Genomic DNA, 16748 nt, shown 5'->3' with positions numbered 1-16748 from the left:
AGAAGACTCTACACATGGACATCGCCAGATGGCCAACACCAAAATCAGATTGATTACATTTTTTGCAGCCAAAGATGGAGAAGCTCTATACAATCAGCAAACACAAGACCAGGAGCAGACTGTGGTTCAGATCATGAACTCCTTATTGCCAAATTCAGACTTAAATTGAAGAAAGTGGGTAAAATTTTAGACCATTCAGGTATGACCTAAATCATATCCCTTATGATTCTACAGTGGAAGTGGGAAATAGATTTAAGGGACTAGATGTGATAGATAAGAGTACCTGAAGAACTATGGACGGAGGTTTGTGACACTGTATAGGAAACAGGGATCAAGACCATTCCCAAGAAAAAGAAATGCAAAAAGGCAAAATGGCTGTCTGAGGAGGCCTTACAAATAGCTGAGAAAAGAAGAGACATGAAAAACAAAGGAGAAAAGGAAAGATATAAATATCTGAATGCAGAGTTCCAAAGAATAGCAAGAAGAGATAATAAAGCCTTCCTCTGCGATCAATGCAAAGAAATAGAGGAAAACAATAGACTGGAGATCTCTTCAAGAAAATTAGAGATACCAAGGGAATATTTTATGCAAGGGTGGGCTCAATAAAGGACAGAAATGTTATGAATACAATCTTACCTAAATAAATGAGGGAAACATTGAATAGAAAACCTCACTTTATGCTTAAAAAAATGGAAATAAAGGAGAACCAAAGACCCTGAAAGTTAGAATCCACAAGTTGGTGATGGACAGCGAGGCCTGGGGTGCTGCCATTCATGGGGTTGGAAAGAATCGGACACAACTGTGTGAGTGAACTGAGATGGTCAGAACAGTTTGCTTTTCTGATATTATTTTGTATTAACTGCTTATGTATTTTGTGAATTAATCCTTTCTTAGTTGTTTCTTTTGAAATTATTTTGTCCATCTTGAGGGTCTTTTTTCATCTTGTTCCTTATTTCTTTCTCCATGAAAAATATTTTTAGCTTAAGTAGATCTCATTTGTTTTTGTGTTTATTTTCATCTTTAGGAGAAGACTTGGAAAAGACGTTGCTGCAATTTATGTCAGTGAGCAATCAGTCCATATTTTCCTCAAAGTGTTTTACAGCATTTGGTCTTACATTTAGGTCTTTAATCTCTTTTGAGTTTACTTTTGTGTATGGTATTAAAGAATGTTCTAATCTCATTTTTTACATGTAGCTGTCCAGTTTTCACAGCCATGTTTATTGAAGAGAATGTCTTTCCTCAATTGTATAGTCTTGCTTCTTGACGTAGATTAATTGACCACAGATATATGGGTTTATATCTGGGATTTCTACCCTGTTCCATTGATTTATGTTTCTCTTTTCATGCCAGTACCATACTGTTGTGATGACTGTGGCTTTGTAGTATAGTCTGAAGTCAGGGAGCCTGATTCCCCTAGCTCTGTTTTTCTTTCTCAAGATTGTTTTGACTATTCTGGGTCTCCATACAAATTTTAGGATTCTTTTTTGTTTTGTTTCAGTTCTGTGAAAAATGCCATTGGTGATTCAATAAAAATTGCATTTAATCTGTAGATTGCATTGAGTAGTATAATCAGAAACTCTCAAGACAGCAGAGTACGACATGAGTTCAAACCTTCTTACAAAAACACCAAGATCACAACTAAGTGCTGAAAAATCATTGACCAAAACGAATAAATAAATAAGCTGAAAACTACCAAAAAGGACATCCTACACCTAAAAGCAAAGGAGAAGCAACATGTTAGTAGGGTAAATGCAATCACGATAAAACAAAATCTGATGACCACCATTTGAGTGACCTACAAACTGGAAAATAATTGTATCACAGAAGTTTTCCCACAGGAATGGAAGTCCTGAGCCCCATGTCAAGCTTCCCAGGCTGGGGTCTGACAACAGGAGGAAGAGCCCCCAGAAAATCTGACTTTGAAGGCCAGGTAGATTTATTCCCAGGAACTCCACAGCACTGGGGTAAACAGAAACTACACTCTTAGAGACTGCACACAAGGTCGCATGTGCAACAGGACCCAGGGAAAAATACAGTGAACCCATAAGAGACTGGACCAGACCCACCCGCTTGTATTGAAGGGTCTCTTGCAGAGGTGAGCTGCAGCTGTGACTCACTGCAGTGACAAAGATAGTGATAGCAGTCGTTCCAGGAAGTACTCAGTGGCATGAACCATTCTGGAGTCTATCATTTTCTCCCCAATACCTCTCCCCACCCAACAGCCTATACAATCCAGTGCTGGAATGCTTCAGATCAAACAGCAGAAGAAGATACTTCTTAAAATACACCTGAGCATGGCCCTGTCCACCAGTTACAGGACCATTTCCACACACCATCGGGTAGTAATCAATCCTTCTCACCAGGATGCCTGCAAAAGCCTCTAAGACAGCCTCAAACACCAAAGGGCAGACAGCAGAAGTAAGAACTATGGTCCTGCAGCCTGCAGAATGGAAACTGCAAATTCCAGAAAGTTTGACAAAATGAAACAACACAGGAATATGCCCCAGATGAAGGACCAAGATAAAACCACAGAAGAACAACAAAGTGAAGTGAAAATAAGCAATCTACTGGAAGAAGATTACAGAATAATTATAGTAAAGATGATCCAAGATCTCAGAAAAGTTAATGGTGGCACAGATGAAGAAGATACAAGAGATGTTTAGCAAAGACCTAGAAGAACTAAATAGCAAACAGAGGTGAACAATAATATAACTGAAATAAAAAAAAATGCTAGAAGGAATCAACAACAGAACAACTAAGGCAGAAGTGAGCTGGAAGATGGAATGGTGGAAATAATTGCCATGGGACAGAATAAAGATAAAAAGAATGAAAAGAAATGAAGCCAGTCTAAGATACCTCTAGGACAATCTTTTTATTAAAGACTATTATTGACATTGTCCCCCAAAACATTGAAATGTCCTACATTTTGTTTATTCTAATGTACTCATCCTAAAGAAAATCAGCCCTGAATATTCATTGGAAGGGCTGATGCTAAAGCTGAAACTCCAATACTTTGGTCACCTGATGCAAAGAACTGACTCACTGGAAAAGACCCTGATGCTGGGAAAGATTGAGAGTGGGAGGAAAAGGGGACTGCAGAGGATGAGATGGTTGGATGGCATCACCGACTCAATGGACATGAATTTGAATAAACTCCGGGAGTTGGTGATAGACAGGAAGGCCTGGCATGCTGCATTCCATGGGGTCGCAAAAAGTTGGACACAACTGAGCAACTGAACTGAACTGAATTGAACGTACTCATTTGAAAAAAATATGCTAACAATGATGTTGGCTCAGATTACAAAGTCTAGGAAGTTATTTGACAAAATTCTCCCTCTTAAACTATACACATTGAACAGTGGACAGATTGATTATCCTGTTAGGGGAGTGGTGACTTATGCCAACAATTCATGTACCCAAGTTTCTTTTATGGCTTTTTACCAAGTTGATTTACTTTCAGAAAGTTTTAACAGAGAAAACCCTGGCAATGGAATACTGACATATAATAATTATAATAATACCTAATCAAGTTTAAGTGTGCTCAGGATATTTCTTTAAATATCTAACTTCTCTCAATTCATGTTAGTTATAGAAGAATCTGGAACCATTAATATGTTTTTGTTATTGCTTTCCTTACCATCTATTTTGTAGAATTATCGTAGATAATATCTATGGGCCAATTCAGAGTCTATCTGCCAGAATTTGCTCAAATTCATGTCCATTTAGTTGGTAATGCTATCTAACCATCTCATCTTTTGCTGCCCGCTTCGTTTGCCTTCAATCTTTCCCATCATAGGTCTTTTCCAATGAGTTGGCTCTTCGCATCAGGTGGTCAAATTGTTGGAGCTTCAGTTTCAGCAACAGTCCTTCCTATGAATATTCAGGGTTGATTTTTTTTGAGATTGACTTGTTTGATCTCCTTCAAGGGACTCCCAAGAGTCTTCTCTAACACTAGAGTTCAAAAACATCAATTCTGCAGCACTCAGCCTTCTTTATAGTCAAACTCTCACATATGTACATGACTACTGGAAAACCATAGCTTTGACTCTACCAACCTTTGTTGGTAAAGTGATGTCTTTGCTTTTTAATATGCTGTCTGGGTTTGTCATATTTTTCCTTCTGAGAAGTAAGCATCTTTCAATTGCATGGCTGCAGTCACTGTTCACAGTGATTTCAGTCAAAGAAGAGAAAATCTGTAGCTGGTTCTACTTTTTCCCCATCTATTTGCCATGAAGTGATGGGACTGGATGCCATGATATTAGTATTTTGAATTTTGAGTTTAAAGCCAGCTTTTTCACTCTCCTCTTTAAGTCTCAAGAGGCTCTTTAGTTTCTCTTCACTGTCTGCCACAAGAATAGTATCATCTGAGTTTGTTTGTACTTCTCCCAGCAATCTTGATTCCAGCTTGTAGTTCATCTAGCCCAGCAGTTCACATGATGTACTCTGCATATAAGTTAAGTAAGCAGGGTGACAATATACAGCCTTGACGTATTCCTTTCAAAATTTGGGACCAGTCCATTGTTTCATGTCTGGTTCTGTTTCTTCTTGACCTACATACAGGTTTCTTAGGAGACAGGTAAGGTGATCTGGTATTTCCATCTCCTTAAGAATTTTTCACAATTTGTTGTGACCCATACAATTAAAGATTTAAGCACAGTCAATGAAGCAGAAATTAATATTTTTCTGGAACTCCTTTATTTTCTCTGTGATCCAACAGATGTTGGCAATTTGATCCCTGGTTCCTCTGCCTTTCTAAATCCAGCTTGTATATCTGGAAGTGTCTTCATTCATGTACTGCTGATATCACCTGGAAGGATTTTGAGCATAACCTTAATAGCATGTGAAGTGAGTGCAATTGTGCAGTAGTTTGAACATTCTTTAGTGTTGCCCTTCTTTGGAATTGGAATGAAAACTGATCTTTTCCAGTCCTTTGGCCACTGCTGTGTTTTCCAAATTTGCTGATATATTAAGTGTAGCACTTTAAGAGCATTCTGTTTTAGGATTTTAAATAGCTTACCTGAAATTCCATCACCTCTACTATCTTTGTTTGTAGTAATATTTCCTAAGGACCATTTAACTTACACTCCATGTTCTCTAATTCTAGGTGAGTGACCACACCATTTTGATTTTCCAGATCATTAAGACCCTTTTTGTACATTTCTTCTGTGTATTTTTGCTGTCTATTCTTAAGCTCTTCTGTTTCTGTTAGGTCCATACCATTTCTTTCCTTTATTGTGCCCATGCTTGCATGAAATGTTCCCTTGATATTTCAAATTTTCTTTTTATTTTTCTTGAAGAGATCTCTAGTCTTTCCCATCCTATTGTTTCCATTTATTTCTTTGCATTGTTCATTTAAGAAGGCCTTCTAATCTCTTCTTGCTATTTTTCAGAACTCTGCATTCAGTTGGGTGTATCTTTCTCTTTCGCTTCTCTTCTTTCCTCGGCTATTTGTAAAGCCTCCTCAGACAACCACTTTGCCTTTCTTCATTCCTTTTTTTTTGGGGGGGGAGCGGGGGGATGGTTTTGGTTATCACCTCCTATACAATGTTGTGAAACTCTGCCCATTCTTCTTCAGGCACACTATGTACCAGATCTAATCCTTTGAATCTATTCATCACCTCCATTCTATAATCATAAAGGATTTGACTTGGTGGTTTTATGTACTTTCTTTAGTTTAAGCCTGACTTTTGCAATAAGGCGCTCATATATATGAAAAAGCCTTATCTTTCCAGTTTTATGATGTATGACCTCATTCATTGTTCATTTGAAAAAATACCTAATTGTTTGCACATTCATTCAACGAAGAGACTATGCTATTGGCTGTGGATGTGTCACAGAACATAGTTATTTTGAACTAGAATATTTATTGTAAACTAAATATTTCAAATTCATCTGGATAATCAGCACTGTTTAGACAGTCTTATACTCACCTATTTATTCTCCTTTCTTTCCTTTTGACTATTGACAAGTGACAAGAAGTTAAATCAGTATACTTGTGTGTGTTGGGGTTGATGGTAGGAAAAGAAAGTGAATAGATGTAAGGGTAGAAGGGAGACAGGTGAGAGGATCGAGAGGACTGCTCAAACTAGATAAAAACAGCTCAAACTAGTGCTTTGAAATAATTTAATGCTACTTGATAGCTTTTCTTTCTGTGCTTTACAATTCTCTGAAGCTCATTATCTCAGTTTTCCCAGAGAAATTTGTAATTAAAACTCAATGTAAGCTCTAAGCAAGGTGAAAAGACAGCCCTCAGAATGGGAGAAAAGAATAGTAAATGAAGAAACAGACAGGATTAATCTCAAAAATATACAAGCAACTCCTGAAGCTCAATTCTAGAAAAATAAATCACCCAATCAAAAAATGGGCCAAATATCTAAACAGACATTTCTCCAAAGAAGACATACAGATGGCTAACAAACACATGAAAAGATGCTCAACATCATTCATTATCAGAGTAATGCAAATCAAAACCACAATGAGGTACCATTACATGCCAGTCAGAATGGCTGCTATCCAAAACTCTACAAGCAATAAGTGCTGGAGAGGGTGTGGAGAAAAGGGAACCCTTTTACACTGTTGGTGGGAATGCAAACTAGTACAACCACTATGGAGAACAGTGTGGAGATTCCTTAAAAAACTGGAAATAGAACTGCCATATGACCCAGCAATCCCACTCCTGGGCATACAAACCGAGGAAACCAGATCTGAAAGAGACACGTGCACCCCAATGTTCATCGCAGCACTGTTTATAGTAGCCAGGACAAGGAGGCAACCTAGATATCCATGAGCAGACAAATGGATAAGAAAGATATGGTACACATAAACAGTGGAATATTACTCAGCCATTAAAAATGATTCATTTGAATCAGTTCTAATGAGATGGATAAAACTGAAGCCCATTATACAGAGTGAAATAAACCAGAAAGATAAACACCAATACAGTATACTAACATATATATATGGAATTTAGAAAGGTGGTAACAATAACCCTATATGCAAGACAGAAAAAGAGACACAGATGTACGCAACAGACTTTTGAACTCTATGGGGGAAGGTGAGGGTGGGATGATCTGAGAGAACAGCATCGAAACATGTATATTATCAAGTGTGAAACAGATGTCCAGGTTGGATGCATGAGACAAGTGCTCGGGGCTGGTGCACTGGGACGACCCAGAGTGATGGGATAGGGAGGGAGTTGGGAGGGGGGGTTCAAGATGGGGAACACATGTAAATCCATGGCTGATTCATGTCAATGTATGGCAAAAAACACTACAATATTGTAAATTAATTAGCCTCCAACTAATAAAATAAATGAAAAAAAAAATAAAGTTTACAGACAGTGAAAAAAAACAAACAAACTCAATGTAAATTGCACAGAATCCCTGACTCCTTCACTATGTCCTAGTTCTTCCCTTTCAGACTTAAGATTATGTATTGCAAAAAATACCATTTGCAACTATTTATTTTGTTTGTTGACTCCCTTGTGGATACAGTTCTGAATTTTCAGAAAATTAAAATATTCTTTAATTTAATGGCTTGTTAAATAATATGAATATACAAAAGACTACTTTGGGACTTAGCCACAGTTTGCCAGCTTATTCTATTAGTTTTAAATTATTTTATTTAAAAAAATTGTTATTGCTTTCATCTCTTCCTGATCCTCTTCAGTGTCCCAAAGATTGCTGCTACTTAGGAGAGCATGGCTATGTTCTTGAGGCACTGAGTAATAGAAATAAGTCCTAAGACCTTTTGTGGGTTTGTATGAAAAAAAAAAAAAAAAAGTTCCCTATGAGAAAAGCATCCCTCATGATATTTTGAGAATAAAAGAAAAATTAGAAATTCCCCTTTAAGTCAATGCACATAAAATATTTGAGGAGGATATATAGTCTTCTTTTCCTCAGCTAAGAAATTGTATTAGTGCTATATTTCATGTCTTTACCTTAATCTGCATCTAAACTGTCAGAATTAAACTGTTTCAAAATCAGTCTTACTATGGTTGTATCTGGAATCTTTCAGATTATGTTGATCCCAAAGGGGGGGGGGACTTTTAAAAAGAAACTGTATATATGGATTATAGCCAGAATCTTAATGACTGAGAACAATATACATCTGATTGCTTTGGAAAACTCTTTTGCTTTTCTACATTAAGTTCTTTCTTTGGCCAGCTGGTTGATTATGCATACAATATATGATGTCCAAATGCTATTTGCTTAAGTTTTCAAGCTACTCAGCTGGCTGCTGATTTCACCAATTTGTAAGTAATCCTGTGTCTAATTTATTTGTGCTTGTTTCATCAAGTCTCCTTGATTTCTTTCTTACTTTCCCATGAATTTTCCTGTTTCAGTATCTCTGAGTGCAAAACTTTGTGGTTTTAATTTAGAAGATTTCCTAGTTTCCATATAATTTAATTCGTTATTTTGGTTGGGCACAGAAAACACAACTGTTCATTTTGTTTCCAATAGTTTATTATATCTTGTATTTTGCTTGATGGAGTAAAACTTCCATTTGCCAGGTTGATTTTGACATAATATTTGTCATAACTACACCTTTTCCTGATGTGGTATTAAATTATGGACATGGATAATGTGTGAGGTATAATCCCATTCCTTAAATGTTCCCATAAAATTCCTCTAAGTTGTAAAAGAGTGCTTTTAAACTTAGAAGAGTTGCCATCATTATGTTTGTCCAGTAATAGAGTAGTTGAATCTTTAAGGGAATTGAGTAAATAACATTAGAACATAGTGAGATATGAAAATTAAAGCTATGAGTTGTGATAAAACACCATACACATCATACTGAAGATAGTAAAAGTTAGTTATGTGGGAGAGCAAGTGAAAATATGTTTGGAGGTAGAGGAATATCATCACTACCTGATTCAGTTAATAACATTACTACCATTGATGCTGACTTTGCTGACTTTTTTATTTTTTATTTTTATTTTTTTTGCTGAAGTGTGGTCTCAGGCCTAAATGTAGCTTTAAATCTACAATTTACCTAGAGGACAGAGAGAGAGAGTGAGCAAGACAACCCTAAGTATAGCACCATATCAGAGTAGATGATCTTATATTTTCAGCAGTTATAGAGACAAATAACAGCCAATTTTAAAGAAAAGTAATTAAATTCAGAATTCATAAAAATCATATAAATTCTGCTTTATTCTAAAACACATTGTTAATACAGACAAATGCATATATTATATGTACATGCATACACATAGATATATTTTAAATACTGCATCTTTGAATTAATATTTTCTTGGAAATTAGGTAAAGAATCCATTAAGGAAGGTCTGAATCGTCTCTCAACTTTCTTTTATTTTGGGAATGAGCCTGTCATCTTCAGATAATGGTCATTGATGAGTAGCACAAAGATTCACTCATTCAACACATATTTATAGAGTACCTAAGAAGTATACTTCTAAAAGCATTGCCTTAGTGGCTTATAAAATTCAGTATCCCAAAGATTGCTACCACTTAGGAGGAAATGGGTATGTACTTGAGGAACTGAGTAACAAAAACAAGTCCTAAGAGCTTTTGAGGATTAAGGATTTGCTTAAAATTCCACTCCAAAAAGTCTAGGTCCTTGATAGCCCTAGAGCACAATCGGGTCAGTTTCATCCTAGTTTTTATATTAATTGAATGTAGAAGACTCATTGAAAAGTGAAGTAGGGGAGGAGAAAGGGTATTTGATGTCTGAAGTTTGTTGAAAGTCCCTGTCATGTGTTCAGAAATTCTTTGATAGGTTGTTACTGGCTGTTATTTTATAGTTACATTGGCTGATTAGGCTTTCCATTCTCTACACTAACCACCAAGATTTATTGTCTAATAACTGTGCGATTTAACTGTGTCTTCAGTAGAGCTATACTCACCACTGGACCATACCAGGAATAGTTGTTACATTTAACCTTTTGAAAATGAATAGCTATACAGTGGGTTGTATTCGTCTTTGAATATTTGTAAACATATATCTGCACAATGTTGTTATTTTTCTGATACAGTTTTCTTTCCTATATATTTACTTAGCAATGGGGTATTGATCTTTTCATTCCTCCTACATGCATGTATTAAGTCACCATTAATAAAATATTCAATTAAAATTGGTTCCTGATCTCAAGATTCTTAACTGGTAAGTGAGACTTAAAAATAGAAAGTGAGAACACAGTATAATACATTGTAGAAGTATGAATAAGAGTCAAGGGCACCCTAAACTGGTTGTGTTGGAGTGGAAGGATGCTCCCTTACACTGCAAGGAGAACAAATCAGTCAGTATTAAAGGAAATCAACCCTAAATATTAATTGAAAGTACTCATGCTAAAACTCCATTATTTTGGAGACCTGATGTGAAGAGCCAACTCATTGGAAAATATCTTGATGCTGCAAAAAATTGAAATCAAAGGAGAAGAGGGTAGCAGAAGATTAGATGTTAGATAGCATCATAGACTCAATGGACATGAATTTGAGCAAACTCCGGGAGACAGTGAAGAACAGGAAAGCCTGGTGTGCTGCAGTCCATGGGGTCACAAAGAGTTGGGCATGACTTAGCAGCTGAAACACACACACACACACACACACACACACACACACACACACACACAGAAAGATGCTAGAGCAAACTTACTGGAGGAAGTATTATCTAGGCTGAGCCATGAAGAACAAACAGGAGTGGGCTAGTCAGGGAAAGGTTGAGGGAAATGAAATTTTCAGTAGAAGATTTCATGGAGTATTCAGTGATCCTCTCTACCAGTGGTATAAAAATCATTCTGGATATCTTCAATGTCTATTTGAAGAACATCTAAAATGTGAATCTAATAGTACATTGGTTTCTGAAAATCAAATGAATCTTCCACAACAGTGCAGAATAATGCCATTTCAAATTTGTGACCTCCACACTTAACAAGGATATCAACATTGCAACTATGTCATATTGCAACATATGCAACTTCTTTCTCGAGACAACTAATTTATCTTTCTCTTTCTAATTCTTGAAAATTATTTTTTCTTCTACTTTGTGAGAAAATTGAAGTCATCAGTTTAGTTCAGTCCCTCAGTTGTGTCCAACTCTTTGCAACCCCATGCCAAGCCTCCCTGTCCATCCCCAACTCCTGGAGTCCACCAAACCCATGTTCATTGAGTCGGGGATGCCATCCAACCATCTCATCTTCTATTGTCCCTTTTTCCTCCTGCCCTCAATCTTTCCGAGCATCAGGCTCTTATCAAATGAGTCAGTTATTCACATCAGGTAGCCAAAGTATTGGGGTTTCAGCTTCAACATCAGTCCTTCCAAAGAACACTCAGGACTGATCTCCTTTAGGATGGACTGGTTGGATCTCCTTGCAGTGCAAGGAACTCTCAAGAGTCTTCTCCAACACCACAGTTCATAAGTATCACTTCGTCACCACTCAGCTTTCTTTATAGTCCAACTGTCACATCCATACATGACCACTGGAAAAACCATAGCCCTGACTAGATGGATCTTTGTTGGCAAGGCAATGTCTCTGCTTTTTAATATGCTGTCTAGATTGGTCATAACTTTATTTCCAAGGAGTAAGCATCTTTTAATTTCATGGCTGTGATCACCATCTGCAGTGATTTTGGAAACCAGAAAAATAAAGTCACCCACTGTTTCCCCATCTATTTGCCAAGAAGTGATGGGACAAGATGCCATGGTCTCAGTTTTCTGAATGTTGAGCTTTAAGCCAACTTTTTCACTCTCCTCTTTCACTTTCATCAAGAAGCTCTTTAGTTCTTCTTCACTTTCTGCCATAAGGGTGGTATCATTTGCATATCTGAGGTTATTGATATTTCTTCTGGCAATCTTGATTCCAGCTTGTGCTTCTTCCAACCCAGCATCTCTCATGATGTACTCTGCATATAAGTTAAATAAGCAGGATGACAACATACAGCCTTGATGTACTCTTTTTCCTCTTTGGAACCAGTCTGTTGTTCCATGTCCAGTTCTAACTATTGCTTCCTGACCTGCAAACACGTGTCTGAAGAAGTAGGTCAAGTGGTCTGGTATTCCCATCTCTTTCAGAATTTTCCACAGTTTATTGTGATCCACACAATCAAGGCTTTGGCATAGCCAATAAAGCAGAAATAGATGTTTTTATGGAATTCTCTTGCTTTTTCAATGATCCAGTGGGTGTTGGCAATTTGACCTCTGGTTCCTCTGCCTTTTCTAAAACCAGCTTGAACATCTGGAAGTACATGGTTCACATATTGCTGAAACTTGGCTTGGAGAATTTTAAGCATTACTTTACTAGAATCTGAGATGAGTGCAATTGTGCTGTAGTTTGATCATTCTTTGGGATTGCCTTTCTTTGGGATTGGAATGAAAACTGACCTTTTCCAGTCCTGTGGGCACTGCTGAGTTTTCCAAATTTGCTGGCATATTGAGTGCAACACATTCACAGCATCATCTTTCAGGATTTGAAATAGCTCAACTGGAATTCCATCACCTCTACTAACTTTGTTCGTAGTGATGCTTCCTAAGGCCCACTTGTTTCACATTCTAGGATGTCTGGCTATAGATGAGAGATCACACCATCGTGATTATCTGCGTTGTGAAGATCTTTATTGTACAGTTCTTCTGTGTATTCTTGCCACGTCTTTTTGACACCTTCTGCATCTGTTATGTCCCTACAATTTCTGTCCTTTATTGAGCCCATCTTTGCATAAAATTTTGCCTTGGTATCTCTAATTTTCTTGAAGAGATCTCTAGTGTGTCCCATTCTATTTTTTTTCTCTATTTCTTTGCATTGATCGCTGAGGAAAACTTTCTTATCTCTCCTTGCTATTCTTTGGAACTCTCCATTCACATGGGTATATCTTTCCTTTTCCCCTTTGCTTTTTGCTTCCCTTCTTTCCACATATATTTGTAAGGCCTCCTCAGGCAGCCATTTTGCTTTTTTGCGTTTCTTTTTCTTGGAGATGGTCTCGATTCCTGTCTCTTATACAATGTCACGAACCTCCATCCATAGTTCTTCAGGCATTCTGTTTATCAGATCTAGTCCCGTAAATCTATTTCTCACTTCCACTGTATAGTCATAAGGGATTTGATTTAGGTCATACTTGAATGGTGCAGTGGTTTTCTCCACTTTCTTCAATTTCAGTCTGGATCTGGCAATAAGGAGTTCATGATCTGAGCCACAGTTAGCTCCTGTTCTTGTTTTTGCTGACTGTATAGAGATTCTCCATCTTTGGCTGCAAAGAATATAAGCAATCTGATTTCAGTGTCAACCATTTGGTGATATCCATGTGTAAAGTCTTCTCTTGTGTTATTGGAAGAGGGTGTTTTCTGTGACCATAGTGTTCTCTTGAAAGAACCCTATTAGCCTTTGTCCTGCTTTATTCTGTACTCCAAGGCCAAATTTGCCTGTTACTCCAGGTGTTTCCTGACTTCCTACTTTGCATTCCAGTCCCCTATAATGAAAAGGACATCTTTTTTGGGTGTTAGTTCTAGAAGGTCTTGTAGGTCTTCATAGAACTGTTCAACTTCAGCTTTTTTAGTGTTACTGGTTGGGGCATAGACTTGGATTAGCGTGATATTGAATGGTTTGCCTTGGAAATGAACAGAGATCATTCTGTCGTTTTCAAGATGGAATCCAAGTACTGCATTTCAGACCCTTTTGTTGACTATGATGGCTACTCCATTTCTTCTAAGGGATTCCTGCCCAAGGTAGTAGATATAATTGTCATCTGAGTTATATTCACCCATTCCAGTCCATTTTAGTTCACTGATTCCTAGAATGTTGACATTCATCCTTGCCATCTCCTGTTTGACTACTTTCAATTTGCCTTGACTCATGGACCTAACATTCCAGGTTCCTATGCAATATTGCTGTTTAGAGCATCGGACCTTTCTTCTTTCACCCATCATATCCACAACTGGGTATTGTTTTTGCTTTGTCTCCATCCCTTCATTCTCAGGAGTTCCTCTTTCAGTATCCTATCATTTTGTCTTTCCATATTGTCCATAGGGTTCTCAAGGCAAGAATACTGAAATGGTTGGCCATTCCCTTCTCCAGTGGACCACATTTTGTCAGACCTCTCCACCATGACCCGTCCCTCTTGGGTGGCCCCACACGGCATGGCTTAGTTTCATTGAGTTAGACAAGGCTGTGTTCCATGTGTTAGTTGTCTGTGATTGTGGTTTCAGTCTGTCTGCCCTCTTATGCCCTCTCTCCGTGCCTTCCATCTTACTTGGGTTTCTGTTATCTTGGACATGTGGTATCTCTTCATGGCTGCTCCTGCAAAGTGCAGCTGCTGCTTCTAACCTCAGACGTGTGGTAGCTCCTCTCCGCTGCTGTCACTGACCTCAGACGTAGGGTAGCTCCTCTCAGCTGCCTCAGTTAGGGAAAATTCAGTTTCTACCTCAATTATTAATTATTAATTTTCTTTTCATTCCTTGTTGTATCTTTTGCTAGTACTTGCTACACTGAGCATCTCCTATGCCTCTTGAGGGTCCAGGAAGAAGTGAAAACTGAAATACAAATTATATAGAATAGTGTAAATTTAATTCTATATTTATTTATCAAATTCTATACACCACTATATGAAAAGCATTTGATATTATTCATGCTTTGAGAACTTAAAAAATTAAGGAAAGATAGAAAGTAGATAAAATCTTTAGGGCAAAATAAAACTGATGGGAAAATTTTGATTAGGGGGTATTATTGTCTGAGTGTTTATTTCTTATAGTTAAATAGCAACATATAGCCTTTGATACAGTTTAGATAAATTAGTGGCTAATTTCATGAATTAGAAAAAAATTATATGGAAATAATGTCAATGGTACTTCTAAAATATACCCTTGAACTGTCCACTTCTCTCTATTTCCTTTTCCAGCACCCCATTACAAGTTGCCATAATCTCTACACCCAAGAAAATGCAGTAATCGCTCTCATACTCTGTTTGCACTATTGCCTCACTAATCCCAATATCAATAGCCGTCTGAGAAATACATTTGAAATACAAATCAAATGACCATTTATTTCAGTGATTTTCATTGCCCCCAGAATAAGTGCCAAACTCTCCAACGTAGCAGCCATACAAAGGACAGATTATTTACTCTTCCTGAAATATTTTCTTCTGTTATGTTTTAAAAACATACAGAACTTTAGATACATAGATGCTAAAGAATGATCTTGTAAAGATAAAAAAAAAGTCTTTCAAATTACCATGATCCAATTAATTCCATACATTCTCACTATAGTCATTTATGCATTATTTCTTGATTTGCATCCCTCAACTTTTGTCTCCTTCAGAATGATTTATTGTAACATTCATTGCTTTCTTCATGCTGAATATTGATGAAAGAGCATAGGAGCATGTTTGAAAGTATGACTGTACCCTATGAGCACGTATCTTCTTGTTATGGCTAAGATTTTCTGGTTACTCATCCTAATACTGATTAAGCTTCTTAAATAGCACATTTATTATTGGCTCTGAGCATTTATAGAGACCAATGCCAAGGATCAGCAAAATGTTTTCTCTAAAGTGCCAGACAGTAAATATTTTAGGCTTTGCCTTGTAACAGCTACTAAGTTCTTTCATTGTGATATGAAAGCTGCCATCGGTTCAGTTCAGTTCAGTTCAGTCGCTCGGCTGTGTCTGACTCTTTGTGACCCCATGGACTGCAGCAAGCCAGGCCTCCCTGTCCACCACCAATTCCCGGAGTTTACCCAAACTCATGTCCATTGAGTCGGTGACGCCATCCTACCATCTCATCCTCTGTTGTCCCCTTCTCTTACACCCTCAAACTATCCCAGCATAAGGATCTTTTCCAGTAACTCAGTTTTTTGCATCAGGTGGCCAAAGTATTGGAGTTTCAGCTTCAACATCAGTCTTTCCAATAAACACTCAGGACTGATTTCCTTTAGGATGGACTGGTTGGATCTCCTTGCAGTGCAAGGGACTCTCAAGAGTCTTCTCCAACACCACAGTTCAAAAGCATCAATTCTTTGCCACTCAGCTTTCTGTATAATACAACTCTCACATCCATACATGACTACTGGAAAAACCATAGCTTTGACTAAACAGACTTTTTTTGGCAAAGAAATGTCTCTGCTTTTGAATATGTTGTCTAGGTTGGCCATAGCTTTTTTCCCAAGGAGCAAGCATTTTTTTGTTGTTGTTGTTTGTTTGTTTGTTTCGTTTCATTTTTGCTTGTTTTTTAATTTCATGGCTGCAGTCACCATCTGCAGTAATTTTGGAGCTCAAAAAATAAAGTCTGGCACTATTTCCACTGTTTCTCCATCTATTTGCCATGAAGTGATGGGACCAGATGCCATGATCTTAATTTTCTGAATGTTGAGCTTTAAGCCAACTTTTTCACTCTCCTCTTTCACTTTCATCAAGAAACTCTTTAGTTCTTTTTCACTTTCTGCCATAAGTATGGTGTCATCTGCATATCTGAGATTATTGATATTTCTTCTGGCAACCTTGATTCCAGCTTGTGTTTCATCCAGCCCAGAGTTTTTCATGATGTAATTTGCACATAAGTTAAATAAGCAGGGTGACAATATACAGTCTTGATGTACTCCTTTTCCTATTTGGAACCAGTCTGCTGTTCCATGTTTTGCTCTAACTGTTGCCTCCTGATCTGCATACAGATTTCTCAAGAGGCAGGTCAGGGGGTCTGGTATTCCCATCTCTTGAAGAATTTTCCACAGTTTATTGTGATCCACACAGTCAAAGGCTTTGGCATAGTCAATAAAGCAGCAATAGATGTTTTTCTGGAACTCTCTT

Source organism: Odocoileus virginianus, chromosome X (genome assembly GCF_023699985.2).
Source record: "Odocoileus virginianus isolate 20LAN1187 ecotype Illinois chromosome X, Ovbor_1.2, whole genome shotgun sequence".
Classification (NCBI taxonomy): domain Eukaryota; kingdom Metazoa; phylum Chordata; class Mammalia; order Artiodactyla; family Cervidae; genus Odocoileus; species Odocoileus virginianus.
Note: the sequence above shows the minus strand (reverse complement) of the source record.